Raw genomic sequence first — 15,544 nt, forward strand, 5'->3', positions numbered from 1 at the left:
AGCAGCTAGATAGAGTGCATAAAAATGTAAGTAGTACAACGTTTATTATAGCTCCAAGACTCATTAAGACGTTATTACCGTAATGCGTGCGTCGGCTTCTTTCAGCATCCTTTTAATGCGTACTCATTCCAGTCAAGTGCATCCGAACTCCACGATCATTAAAGGCACAACAAACTAACGTTCCTTTGAAGATGCTACGGAAGAACAAGTCGCCCCACTCGCCCGCTGCCTGCCCTGAGGGCAGGTGCCAGGAAAGTGTTCCAGATGTGAAACCATACCTGAGGTGATAGTAAGAAATGGCAAACCGCATGAGAAGCTTCGGCTTCGCAACGCCAGAACTGACCTCACCGCTGCACTGCACGGGACTTCGTTTGCGTTGCTGTTCAAATGAAGATGTTATTCGTGAACGTGAAAGCGTTTGGTTCAGTCAGCGGTGCAAACTTCAGCAGTACATTTGGCTTGACTCACGTTTATGAGCCAATTGAATGCTTTACAAGTAGACAGGGACAGCAGTAATTCGCGGCTACCTTCATAACATGGCACATGGCCGAACGCTATTTGCCTATAGATGTCTTCATTACAGACTTGTTACGTACATACGCACCTTTCATATAGCCCTGCTTCACTTCTGTGCAATTAGTTTTCTTTCGTCTTTTCTGGAAATTCGGCTGATATCTGAGCAGTAATAAATCTCGGTATCGGTTATGGAGCGACTGGAAATTAGGCCTCGCTGCGATTTCTACACTTAGGAATAGTACAGCTGGTATCGTAATCTGTCTTATTAGTCAAATGCACGGGAAGCAGAAGAGTGGAGAACAGTCGTGATGATTCTACGCGCGAAGACGTCCAGACTGCCTATCTTCTTTCACATCAACGGCCCGTTCTCGAAAAGTACCGGTGACATTATGTGAAAGGCGATTTCATTGCAAACATTGAAATGTGGCGGATAAAAGTGTGTAGCGCTACCAGCTGTGCTATAACGCGCTATATCTGCCTGTTCAATGGTTTGTTTTAACTTTGAACTATAGGTGGAAAACATGTGCACCCAAGAAACTGTGCAGAAGGAACTTCTACAAGTCGCTGAATTTGTATGAGCCCACTAAAAGTGAAAAACATGTGCACCCGAATACTGCGCAGAATGAACATCTACAGGCGACTGAATTTGTATGATTGTCGACTAAATGAAGTCGTTCTTTTCCGGAAGGCTTTAGTCAAGAAACACAGCAACAAAATCAAAACTTCCACCCACTAATATTTGCCCTCAATTTATCTTAACTTGGGCTTCGTCTGGTATTTTGTTGCAGCCGAAACGCTAAATTTGAGAAGGTTAATCAGGCACCAGTACATTTTCCTGCATGCAGAGCAAAAATATGTAACGTTTGTAAATATGAGCTTTTTTCCAGCAGTTGTTTCCTCCTCTCGGCTGATATAGATGTATGCGTTCATCTTTTGGGTTTTTTTCTTTATTTAACGCGTACTTCTGACAACCATGTGCATTACATTGTCCGTTTTTTTTTTGCAAATTCGATGGCCAATTTCTTACTGCCTTTAAAAAACACTTTCACCTCTTCCCGTCCACATTGCCACGCGCACGCGCCTTCTCTTGCACATGCTTGTATAGTGGTGGAATTAAGCGCATTAATTTCTCCGCCGTGTCGGCGTAACAAAATTCTTAAAGAACACACCTCATACGGTTCTTCGGTGCAAATACTTTTCAGCATCTTTCTACTACGCTATTGCTGCTGTCCACAGGGCGATCGTTCATGTTTCCTTTATATACCAGACATTTTTATTTTCTTCTTAATGTCGCTAGTAATTTTCTTCATGTCGCCATTTTTTGTGCCTTTTGCTCCTAGAAAGCTTCTTGGCTTCCCACATTCCTCCGCCAGATTGAAAAGCAGGTGCACGAGCAGGCACGTGCCCATGGCTGTGTGGATTGGAAGAGCCGATTGTATTACGCAAAGGTAGGACTGAATACGAGTACACCATCGATTCAAGAAAAAGAATGTAATTCACTTAGCAGCATGTTCACCGCGCCAAGTGGCAAAACGACAGTGGCGTGCATTATGGTTAGTTATTAATTGGAACCAACACTGCAGCAAGCCCAGGGGAGCACGCTGATCAAAGGCGAATGCATTACTGCAACAAGTTCAGGTAAACCAGCAAAAGTTAATACACTGGGATATGACACAAGGCGCGGCATTTCGACGCGACAAAATTGAAAGGACATCAACTCAAAAACCAGCATTAGTAGAAGCTTTCATTATATAAGCTTTGGAGCAAAAGCACCACTCGACGCACGTTTCTCATGTTAGACTGTCTGATCGTCCATCTAATTTACTCCCTCATCCGCGTAAGCTGATCCAGAACCGCTGTATTTTTTATATGGGTAATGGCTTAGGTAAGGACCATTAGGAAGAATTGTATTAATCCGTCTTCATCACATAAACGCAGGTTATATCCCACTCACCACGCCGACTGGCAGTTTTTTTTTTCCGATTTCGCACCTCAAGCATCTCTCCTCCGGCATCTTTTCAGTCATCAGGACGCATACTCTACTGCGTCCAGGCTAAGCTCAGTAATGAGACTAGTGGGCTAACTACAAGCATACGGAGAGGAAGTAATTTTCTCCGACGAGATGGATGCCCTACCAACTTGAATGATCGGCACTTCAGCCCAGAATGCAATCAACTGTGTTGACTGGCTCCGCAAGTAATCTCTGCCTCTATTTTTATGCTCTTGACTACTACCAGCTCGGTGAAATATTATTGCGCAGTAGGTTTTTCTTTTCAGACTCATTACTCTTACCAGAACGGTTTACTACCTACATTGGTGCAGTTTCATGCGGTACGCTAGCTTGTTCCTTTAGATATGAGTGGCTTGCTGCTACCTTTAGTAAGCCAGATGATGGCTGTGGCGCTCTATTCTTGTTCTGCGAGCACATCTCGAATTTCTGTAAGGGGGCAAATTGCCAGGTGCAATTACAGCTTCGTCCCCGTGTTTTTCTTTTCTCTTTAAACTCATTTCTGTTGTCATTATAGGACTCCTCCATTGCATTCACTCCAGTTCCCCGTCATGTCTTATGGCTTATGTCCTTATGCACGCTGTCGTCCTCGGATATTCCTGCGATTTTATCGTAAACCGTAGTCTTCGAAACATACAAAGATACTTTTATAAAAGTTTGAAGAAGTGGTTTCCTTTAAAATAGATGTTACAGCTGCAGGTATATTTTTTTTTGGTGTCATCATTATACTTCTCCAGCATGAAGGTTGCAAGGCCTCAAGACAGTCTTGTTATACCTTAATTCGGAAGAACATGTTGCGGAACTTATAATACAAAAAAAAATGTTTTTCCGACTCGAGAGCTTACAAAGTGAGATGCTCTGTTTGCGGTAACATATAAGCCACTCAGAACCCCCGGCGCCACGAAAACAACAAGAAAAAGTTGTGTTCATACAAGGCCGCCTGCGATCGACGCGACGAGAGTCTGTTCCAGCACACAGCGCTCTGGTGCTGAGGGCACGGGGGAGTGGTCGGTCTGCCGTCCGTCGGCTCCCGCCATGCTTTTGCGTTTAGCGTTTAGCCTTTTGCAGCGTCCTGAGCTTAACCAAGCTTCGGTTTGGCGTTGTACCCTGCTCGTGCACGGCACATTTGTGTACGTGGCTACGAAGCAGCAAAGCATGATTCCTGTTACGGGGTCGAAGTGTCCTTCATTCGCCCTGAGAACTAAAGGCATAGAACTGAATTACGTCTGTTATTACGGCATATATGCGCTACTCATCTCGTTATAAGGCTTGAAGTTTCGGCATTTCAAGTGCTCCAGTGGCCGAGGTAACTTTTTGTGTTGATATAGCCCGCCATGAATGCTCGTTGTTACACATGCTTCCAGTGTATGGTTGTCAATTTTGTTTAAACCTCATAGTCTTTTATGGTCTCAGGAGGAACCCACTAGCTACTGACGATTACTTCAGCTGCTGATTTGGCTTTTTTGCGTACCGTCGGAGGGGAAATTACGCTATTTTTCAGCGTGAAGGGTCTTGCAGTGTAAGCTAGCGGCTTCGTACGCTGATTAGTCTTGGTTTGAGTCGACCAGTCTGACATATCAGTGCTCGTCTGTGTGCTGCGGATGATGCGCTAATTGGTTGCATGTTCTACTGAGTGAATAACGCGTCAGAGTAAGCATTTCTGCTTAAAATTTCTACCAAACAATCATCTCTGTGTATGGCTTTTTTTTCGTAGCATGGAAGAATTGAAGCTATATACTGAACTTGAAATACTTACCCGTGTGCTGCTGGTTACTTCAGCATTAATATACAGTGAATATGTCAATCTTTGCTTTTTACGGGCAGTATTTGTTCGTAAATGTTGAATTACGGGGAAAAGTACTCTGATTACAGAACCAGAGCAGCAGACGGCCGACGGTAGCGGAAAACGCACGCTGGCCTGCTAGCCAAGTATCCGAAATGTCAGAAAGAGTTTCTACCAATGCTCGCAGGTTTCCCTACGATATTGCCCTTACTTCAGGCGTTTCCGCTCCAAGTCGAACCTGTGCCCACAGGACTGGCCAAGATCCGTGCAAAAGCTTTTTCGCAGTGTGAAAACAGGTGGTTTCAGCCATAATGGTTGGAAAAAAAGGTTTTTTTATGCGAATAGTGCTTTTTTGAAACTTAATCGACTATGAATAGGTTTGAAATGCTACCTAAATCGAATACTAATTGCAGAGTGGAAGATGCGTTTACGAATCAAATAGTGAAAGAACCGAATGGAATAAGAATGGAATATTTGTGTAATTATTTCCTACTAGTTTGTATATTCGTATGAGATGAATATTAGGGCGAAACAGCGAAACTGTAGAGCCGGTGTTATAAGTGAAGAAATTAAAACTTTAGCTTTTCAAAGACGCAAAACGTACTTGCATTAGGGGGCGCGCAGTATATTAACACCATATTACCTCTATGGTCTTCTTCAAGTACGCATAGGAGAATTACCTCCTGCTACTGATGACGATAGCATACAAACTAACGTCAAATTCCACTTTATGAGAGAGGCGAGATAGATGTTTTTGCTGTCACCTCCAATGTCGGGTATCCCAAGAGGGTCTGCAAAACTTGTCTGAACGCTGTCACATTGCCCAATCTGGACAGGCGTATGTATTGATTATGAAGAATGTCGCCCCAGAATGGACCCCGTCGTGGGGCTAAACCTTCCTTTCTGCACAGACTGATCGCAGCAGTATGCGGTGCAGCATCGTAGTAGGCCTTCGTTTTGAAACAGCAACCCCCCCTCCCATCCAGAAAAAAAAAAATGTTGCGGCGTGTCATATTCAACCTACATGCAAATTATTTGGAAACTTTTCAAATACTTGCGAACGGATTCGACGCGTTTGGAATAAAATTGAACACATGCTCTGATTGCTTCCGCGAAAAGAATACAAGGACATTCGATTCCCAATTAAAATTCTCCAAAATTCGCGTGCCCCTATTCTGCTTCAATATTTTTAGAGTATTGTGTGCTTTGTGCTGCCGTTTACGCCTTCTCTGTTTTTGCTTCTGAACGGCAATGGGCGTTTTTTGCATTGCTGCACTCTAAATGGTAGGATATGTGCTAGGAAAGGATAAAGAATAATTCTGTCACGATTTCCAGAAGCATACATAAAATATGCCAATTTTTAGTTACTAGCCATGCCTTTCTTATGTTACAACCGAACCCTTGAACATTTAATTGGTCACAAACCTATTACACACTCGATGAGCCACTGTATTCATCAAACGTAGCGAATTCCCTAACGAGATGAACAATATCATTATTTAAGAAATTACAGGTTGTGGAAAACATCGGCAAAAGCTGTTAGGGCAACCAGTAATGGGTTATTCTTTTACCGCCCTAGTCTATTTTGTTGTACGGGAAGCTTTGTACATCCAAACCAACGAAATATCTGGCAGGTTCTTGCCTGCTGAAGCTAAAGTAGCAGTAACGTGAGTAGCGCGACATCTCTACGCCCAGCGAGCTTGAAGCCACGCCGAGACGTTCTACTGCAGCCAAAGCTGCAGACGCCGAGCGCAGGAGACGATACTGAGCGCCACCGTGGAGTCAGGTACTCACCCGGGTCATGTGTAAGCACAGTGGTTACGTGAGCCGTCGTGGACGGTAAAATAGACGTAACCAATAAGTTACAAACCACCGACGGTACGAATTAGGACTCTTGAATTAACTGTGAATGGCTTAGAGCTAGCGTTGAAAATCAATGCCACAGGGTAATCCAGAAATTGCTCACAGCAGGTGGCACAAATAAAGGCCCCTAATCCGCCAAAGCTACTAAGTATCATCGACCGCAAAAGTTTACGGCACGGGTGTCCCGGAAATAAAATTTGATTGTAGCTCCGACTCGCAAACTAGCTGCTTGGTATTATTGTTAGCGGCTAGAGAATGCACATCCCCCCCACTTTGACACATTTCAGGCGACTGGATCATGTAACGTCTCCGAAATAATTTTTTTCCCGCACTCTCACGTCCTGTGAACTTTTGCTTTCAATACGGCATTTGAAATTTGAAAAAAAAAATACGCTGCATGAAAATTTTGAATTGTGCACTTCTAATTTGCAACATCAGCTTTACAGTGCATTTCCAACGCAATATGTTATCTTCTGCTTACTTTTTAAGGCTCTGCTTTTCTTGACTCTCAGGTACGCATCCCCAACTAACGCCGTTAAACATCAACCCCAGGTGGTCGAAATTATTCCGGAGCCCTCTACTACAACACCTCTTTCTCTCTCTCTCTTCTTTCCCTCTTACCTTCCTCTCTTCCGTTGCGGTGCGGCGCGGTTTCCAATGAGATGTGAGACAAATACTGTGCCATTTCATTTCTTTTTTTTTCTTAACGAATGGTTGCTTCAAAATGTCGCTCTTAGGAAAAGAAAGCGGGGAAAGTCCTTCGGTCTTTAATGCGTAGTTATTTTTGATGTTCACGGTATTGCTTAACCCACAGCAGTTCCTACACATGTACAGCAATGCCTTAAGGTTCTTGCTCCTGAAGTCGTGCTCTTCGCTAATGTCAGCAGTTATATTTTTTTCGCCCACTCTTTTTCAAGAACATAAAATTACTATCCTGTTCTTGTGCACAGTGTATATTTCCACCTTACCCCTACCCTTTCACCTACCGCTCCTCCCTTTCTCTCCCTCCCCTGTCCTCTTCCTGCCCTGTTCACAATAGCCGCACTTCAAGTGCTTCAGGTTTAGATGGCAGATGCCGCGGCTAGCAACATCATTCTCTTCCATTTTTATTTTTATAAAAATGGAAGTGCTTCCTTTCTATTCCTCATGTTACCTTTTTTTTATCGTAATGTGGCTTCTATTTGCTTCACGCTCACCTGTCAGTTCCTAATTGCACGCCAGCTGGCTCATTATGCCCTCGTTCCCAACTCCTGTTAACTGGTTTCTGTTTTTACGTAAAAACCTTGTATCCGTGGCGCAACCTTTGCTTCTTGGCTCTCCACGAGAGAACCATACCACACACGTCAGCCCCAGGAAGAACAGGCATGCAATGCCGCTTGCAGTAAACGGCTACAAGGGGCGAAATTGCGAAACCTTGGCTTGTGAATAATCTCGCTTGCTCCTCTCACTACAATGCCCCTCGAACCCGCACTTTCTTGCTCTAACAACAGTCTCCCTTTCTACTTTTTATGTCTTTCGTCTTTTCATCTTGGCGTTGCTTCCATGTAGCAACGTAGCTATTTTCACGATTATGTTCTTGTTCGTGTGGCTTGCAAGACCATTATCATTACCTCGTCTCCTCTCCTAATCGGAAGCTCCATTCAGACTTTGCGGCGGTGTCTTGTATCAAGCTGCGCTCTCAACGCCTTCGGTCGTTTGTTCCGAAATCTCATCCATCGCACTGAGGTAATTTTTACTCACCTTGAATTTCATGTGGTTCGCTATGTAACGCAGGTAAGGAAACGCGTGCTGGCGTGCTTATTTCTTTAGCGTAGTTGCGGCTACTGCTCAGCATAAGGTTACTGAGAAAAATATCTTCTCCAAACGAATGACGGGAGCTGTTTTGCACGTTGGTACCTTTCACTACAAAGCAGCATGAACGGACTTTCCTGAGCTGAGATACATGATCTTGTAGGCCGCATTTAAGGATCAGGTTTATTCGTTTTATTTGAGCAATTTAATTCATTAGCAAGCTTTCTGACACCTCTGGGTGGTGAATAGCATGGATATGTCACAGGCGTTACCCAAGAGTGGATACCATTTAATTAAAATCGTGCAGCTTTCCAGTGAACACGCATGCTCCAAGGCGTATGTAAGCGGCTTTCAGCTGAAAAGGTTCGCATGTATCTATATCTACTTCCGCTGCGATCTTCTGCAATGGCATCACTGAACTCACTATTGTATACTCAACATGAAACAGTAAACGTGGACTCACTGTAGGCGCCTGTCTTTCATGAAGACATAAAGCATGTTTAGTACAACTGGCACGCCGCCGTCTTTTGACGCGAAGGTGTTCATTATTTCTCTTCATCTTCGGACAGTTCATCAATCCAGTGTTCACCGCAGACCAGGGAAGAAAGTCTGCTTTCTGGTACTTGTGAAAAAATAAATTTAGTTCATTGCATTCGAAGATTGATGCTTCTAAAATCCGCCGAAAAGCCATGCAGTAGTAGTGATCCGTACAATGTCATGATGATATTTCCTTTTCGTTTTAGCTATTTTAGCAGCTCGCTCTTGTGCTATTTTTTTAAAGTGGCTCAATCCAACGTCCACTCATTTGAATTCATTTTTAATTCATACTAATAATTAACAGTTGCAGTAAGCATGTAAAGTGGTATTTTTCTTCTTTGACGGTGCATTCACTGGCTCAGCAAGCTTGGTTTTCGCCTCTTTAACGCATGATTGCACTGATTAGAAATATTATTTCAATAATAACATCTGACATAAGGAAGAGTTAACTAGTACAGCACTGACATAGCCGCGCCAATTCTAGTTTATTGGCTGGCTGCTGTTATTCTTTTTGGCCCCAGAAATAAATTTTTATGACATAGTATGGAGCCATAGCGGCGGAGTAGCTTTGAAACAAATAATTTAAAAAGCAAGGACAGCTACGAACCATTAAATATATATGTAATTTAACAGGATGTGCAAATTAATAAGCGCAGACAGAGAGCTGCAAGAAGAGCGCAATAAAAAAAAGTGGTACTGTTTGAACGTAGTTAAACCCAGTATACTTGGGAAATCATATCAAATCATATCGTCTTTATTTTCTCTCTCAAGGAGAAAGGGGGGTGACGGTTAAATACCGCATAACTGCGGCTTGACAGAGACCGGCCCCCTTTATGTACAGTTCGGCAGTAGTGCTCGTACACATTATACAGGATTCCATTTCACACTTCATCTCACAGACCTAAAATTTGCACCCTACAGAACAAAAACACTCCAAATGAAAGCACATGCAGTTTGAAATACATTCGAGACACACATTCTAGAAAACATCCGGTTTTAAACATAAAAATTTCAAACACACTCAGTTTAAAACACGTTCAGTTTAATAATTTTAAATTTTTTAAAATTCTGGAAAGACGTTACCTTTAGTGGTAGCAGCAATTAGAAGACATTTTACAGCAAAAAAAGCACCAATAAAAAATAAAAGGCACCAAGAAAAACACGAAACGCAAGAATACAAGAGAATCATGTGGTGTTGGCTGCAAGGAAATGTGCATGTAGCGCACGTAATGACAATTTTTCCGGGAAGGTATCGATGAGCGCAAGGCTATTTAGAAGAATAGCAGCATGATACGAAATGGACTGGCGACCGTACTCTGTACGACAGTGAGGCACCACCCATGCGTCATTATTTTATTTATTTTATTTCAAAATACTGCAGGCCAATAGATTGGCCCATGCAGGAGGGGCTATACAAGGCATTGAAAATGACAAATACTAAGAAAATACATGGGGTTACAAACAATGAGCAGAATAACAAAATACAACGGTCATTTACTCGAGAAAATGCTTCTCAAGAGCTTTACTAAAATTTGAGGACTGGAAAATGGCCTCGGGAAGAGAGTTCCAGTCGGAAACAGTCCGTGGAAAAAAACTGTGCTTGAATGAGTCAGTCTTTGCAAAAATGGGTTCAAGCAAATGAATTCTTGAATGGTGTGTTCGGCGCGACAATTGTTTGAGAATTACAGGACGGGGTATGTTTAGTTTATGTGTTAAAAGGTTATGCATAAACAACAGACGGGAAATTTTTCTGCGTACTTCAAGTAATGGAATATGGTTGGTTTTCATTAGTGTTGTAGGTGAGTCTAACCTCCTGTATTTGTTATAAATAAACCTAACCGCTTTCCTTTGCACCATCTCTATCTTGTATATGTCTTTCTTTATGAATGGATCCCATATTACCGAAGCGTACTCTAATTTGGACCTAATGAATGTTGAGTATGCAAGGAGTTTAACTTTACTTGGGGCATCTTTAAGCTTCCGCCTTAAGTAGCAAAGCTTAGAAAAAGACGAGGAGCAAATGTCTGCAATGTGTGAAGTCCATGTTAAGTCATGAGTTAACGTTACCCCTAAATATTTATATTGTGTAACTTCGTGGATTACATGATTTTGCAGGGTGTAAGAGAAAGAACTAAAATGTTTTTTGCGCGAAATGCGTAAGAGAACAGTTTTATCAAGGTTTAGTTGCATATCCCATTTTACGCACCACTGATGAACGGCTAGAAGCGCATTTTGCAAGATGTAGTGATCGTTCTGGTTATTTATGGTCTTAAAAAGTATGCAATCATCTGCAAAAAGCTTTAAAGAGACATTTCCTGGGATCGAAGCAGACAGATCATTTATATAGATTAGGAAAAGTAGTGGCCCTAAGACGCTGCCTTGAGGTACACCTGAAGTAATTGGAAGATTGTTAGATCTGCAGCCATTAACGTCTACGTATTGTTTCCTATGTTTAAGATAAGCATGAATCCAGTTGACAAGATAAGTAGGGACGCCAATACCTTCTAATTTAGAAATGAGTTTGCCATGAGAAACAGTGTCAAAAGCTTTGCGGAAGTCTAAAAAGAGCACATCAACCTGCCCGGATTTATCAAGAACAACTTGGAATTCATTAACTGTTGAAACCAACTGCGTCACGGTGGACATACCCTTTCTGAAGCCGTGTTGCAAAGGTGATAAAATGTTATTTTCAGCTAGAAACGAATTAAGGTACCCAGAGACTATGTGTTCTATTAACTTACAACAAGAAGAAGTAATTGAAATCGGTCTGTAGTTAGAAATACTTAGCTTATCTCCTTTTTTATGGATTGGTACAACGCGGGCCATTTTCCAGTCCTCAGGCACATCACCAGAAATTAGAGAGACTTGAAATATCTGTGTTAAAAATTCGGATATTTGTGTTGCAAAACGTTTAAGAAAAGCATTTGCAAGCCCATCAGGACCAGAACATTTCTTATCATCAAGTTTACGCAGCATCGACAGAACACCATTCACAGAAATAGCCGGTACGTTACCAAGATCTTCACCTCGAATTCTAGCTGTGGTTGCCCTCTCCGTCAGAAATACGCTTTGAAAGTAAGAGTTAAAACCTTCTGCAATCACTTTGCAATCGGTCACAATGTCGTCATTAATTCGAACCTTACTCAACTGCTCATTCTTTCGACCTAAAAAATTCCAAAACTTTTGGGGATTACTTCTGATGAATTCGGGGAGCGTCATGTTAAAATAATGAAACTTTGCTGATTTTAACTTTAAGGCAAGTTTCTGTTTGAGTAATTGGAACTGTTGTAAGGAAGATATCATTTTCTTCCTAAATCGCTTAACTTTGCGTTTCAGTTGAAGAATTTCTCGACTTATCCAAGGATTGCGACGGTTGATATGAACTTTTCTAAGTGGAATAAAATGTTCGGTACAGTACTGCACTGCATTCTTAAAGTGATGCCACAAACTATGAACGTCATTCCCGGAAGAGCTGCTTAACAGCGACTGTAAGGCGTCGATGACTGCATTATCATCAGCACGAACGAAGTCCTTTATCATTCTAGCTGGACGCGCTCCCGAAACACCAGGCGAAGCACAACAGAAGTATAAAAGACAATGATCTGATATTCCCGGTTCAACGTCAAGCACTCCATGAAAGAAGGTTTGGCTAACAAAGAATAGGTCTAGCACAGATGACTGTCTGGTGTATTCACGAACAGCTTGCTTAAGGTTTAAAGAAAACATCAGATCTAAAACAATATCACATGAGGCACATAGGCCATACGACGGTTTGTCCCAGTCGATGGCAGGAAGATTGAAGTCACCAGTAAGTATTAGATTCCGATTCTGGTAATGTATTAAATGGTCGAAAAGACTAGACATAAAATAATCCGTTGCATCAGGTGGACGATACAGAGCGCAAAGGTAAAAGGTGAAGCCGTGCGTTACTAGGCGCAAAAACAAGCTTTCATGCTGATCAATTTGGTCAAGGAGCGTTACGTTCACTTCACGCCTAGCAATCACAGCAACCCCTCCACCACGTGAACCGCGATCACGTCTGTAAATGACGTAGCCCGGTGGCACAATTTCATCATCTAAAATACCACTGTGTAACCATGTCTCGCTTATCACCAGTACATGGGGATCATAAGAGAAGAGTACTACCTCAAGGCTGTCGGTTTTATTAACAATGCTTCTGGCATTCAAAGATATCACACGTAGTTGGCGAATTTCAGGTGGTGGTTTCGTCCGACTGCCAAAAGAATTGCCAATGATATTCTCTGCAGATGACGGTAACTGTTTAATTTGATGATCAGTAATAAGGGCGTTGAAGGAAGACCGAATTGAACTTGTGGCCTGTCAGGTAGAAGAAGCGGGAGCACATTTCCTTCGCGGACGCCCGACATTCTTCACTGATTCAGAGGAAGTTGCGTCATTACTCGAAGCGATTTGACCGATATCACCTGAAACTGCACCACTTACTTTATACCTTTGGTTCTTCTTTTCGTCCCACGCGTACACCTCTTTATTGACAACTAATTTGTCATATTTGAGGTACACTTTATCCTCGGGTTTCTTAACATCCTTAACAGTAGCCCAGAGTAGCTTTCTCGTTTTCCGTTGCCTAGGTGAAAAGTCCTCTGAGATGGACGTTTGGGAACCCTTCAATTTTGAAGCATTCCGGAGAACCTCTTCCTTTTCAGCGAAATCAAAGAACCTCATAATCACGGGACGCTTTTTATCTTCCGCTTTTTTCCCCAAGCGGTGCACCCTCTCCAAACTCCCTACTTTGACTTCAAGTTTGCTTTCAAATATTTCCGTCAGAACATGCTTCTTAAGGTCATCTACTGTTTCAGTTCCTGACTCTTCAATGCCATAAATGAGCAGGTTGTTTCGACGAGAGTAGTTTTCAAGGTAGTCCACCTTTGTTCTTAGCGAAACTATTTCTCTGTTCAATCCTGCCAACGAGTGCTCGCATGCTTCCACCCTTTGGGCTGTTTGCGATAGTACTTCCAGTTTGCTTTCAATTGAAGCAAGTCTCTGATTTGTTTCTGATATATGCAAGTCAAGTTTTGCCCCTAGAGACTGTAGTTGGCATGAAGAGACCTTTTGATTCTCGATAATTTCATCGAGTTTCTTTGCTACCTCTGGACCTGGATTAAGCTCAACGTCACCACTAAGCAAAAGTGCAAGTAAACAAAATGAATCAAAACACTCTGCAAATGTTTCAAGCAAGACGCCTGGGCAAGGCAGCACGACCAAACAAAGAGAATCGCTTTTAAATTCACAGGAGTAGCGATATCTACTAACCTGCACAAAAAAGACGAACGGGTTTAGCTGCGACTGCATCCCACGGGTGCTGCCTTGCCCACTGGTGAAGGAAACCTTAGGGGCGGTTCCCGAAAGATTCGATGATGCCGATGTTCCTTGGGATAGCCACTGCGGACGTCGAAAAAGTTCAGAACCGCGGCCGTCGGTGTCGTTGAAAATTCCGGTGTTGGCGGGGAACAGCACTGTCACTGGCACATGCTGGTATCGTTCATTCCAAGAAGCAGCACATTCGCCGCCACCGAGCTGAACAGAGACAGGGTCGATGCACGAAGCAAGGACCTGCACAAAAAAGACGAACGGGTTTAGCTGCGACTGCATCCCACGGGTGCTGCCTTGCCCACTGGTGAAGGAAACCTTAGGGGCGGTTCCCGAAAGATTCGATGATGCCGATGTTCCTTGGGATAGCCACTGCGGACGTCGAAAAAGTTCAGAACCGCGGCCGTCGGTGTCGTTGAAAATTCCGGTGTTGGCGGGGAACAGCACTGTCACTGGCACATGCTGGTATCGTTCATTCCAAGAAGCAGCACATTCGCCGCCACCGAGCTGAACAGAGACAGGGTCGATGCACGAAGCAAGGACCTGCACAAAAAAGACGAACGGGTTTAGCTGCGACTGCATCCCACGGGTGCTGCCTTGCCCACGTGTATTGTAGATGTAAGTGCGGGGGCGAAGGTTTAATAAATTCAGGATGCTGTGATTGCACGCCGATACGGATGAGCGATATGTACAAGCTAGACGGTAGGGATAAATGCATTCCGTGGGAAGAAGCTTATAGCGCAAGAAGTAATCGGAAGTGTGTGCATGACAAGGGACATTAGCAATAGCACGCAAGGCACGTTTCTGGCAGATTTTAAGTTTCTGTATGTTTTCTTTTGATGTAGTTGACCAGACTAAATAGCAGTAGTTAAGTGTCGACAAAAATAGTGCGTTATAAATTACGCGTTTAGTTGCTGTTCGCAAGAAGTTGCGGTGTCTATTTAGTATCCCGCAAACCTTATTAAGTTTGTTGCAAAGCGCATCAACATGCTTGTTCCAAGTTAGAGTTTCCGATAATGCTACGCCAAGAGTCTTAATTTCATTAACAATGCTTACCTCTTCGCTGTCTAAAAGAATTTTGCCCTTGATGTTTACCTTTGTGTTCTTAGTACGGAAAATAATAGCTTGAGTTGTTTTGGTATTCAACCGCAGGTAATTTCTTTGCGACCAGTCTCTAACTAATGATAAAGCGTGATTTGCAGAGCATACTAGATCATCAGTAATTGCCCCTGCGTACCAAACCCATGTAGCTGTGTTTAGAAGAGAAAAAATGTCGTTAATATAAACAACAAATAGCAGAGGTCCAAGAATACTCCCTTGCGGGACGCCGGAGGTGATGGTTCTTATGTCGGAATTGTGATTGTTATGGCTGACATACTGGCACCTGTTTTGAAGGTATGAGGAAAGGAGACGATTTGCATATGTTTAGCCTGGTTAGCTCATGGGTTTGTTTTGCTGGGTCGTCGGCACGTCTGGCGACCATATTAGACTCATGGTTATGCTTATCTGATCTGTTCGCGCCGCAGATGGAAGTTCTGCTTTTAATAGATCCTTGCAGTTGATAACCCCAGTGTACTGCTCTAACGGTTGCGAATATTTGTTTGCCGCTGGCGTCCGCAGCACGGATTGTTTGGATGCTTTACTGCGCAGTAACTCAGCGCTGTTTCCACCGGAGGCTTCAGTTCGCATCATGCTAT

The sequence above is a fragment of the Amblyomma mixtum genome, chromosome 5 (genome assembly GCF_055824585.1).
Source record: "Amblyomma mixtum isolate Tamu chromosome 5, ASM5582458v1, whole genome shotgun sequence".
NCBI classification, from domain to species: Eukaryota; Metazoa; Arthropoda; class Arachnida; order Ixodida; family Ixodidae; genus Amblyomma; species Amblyomma mixtum.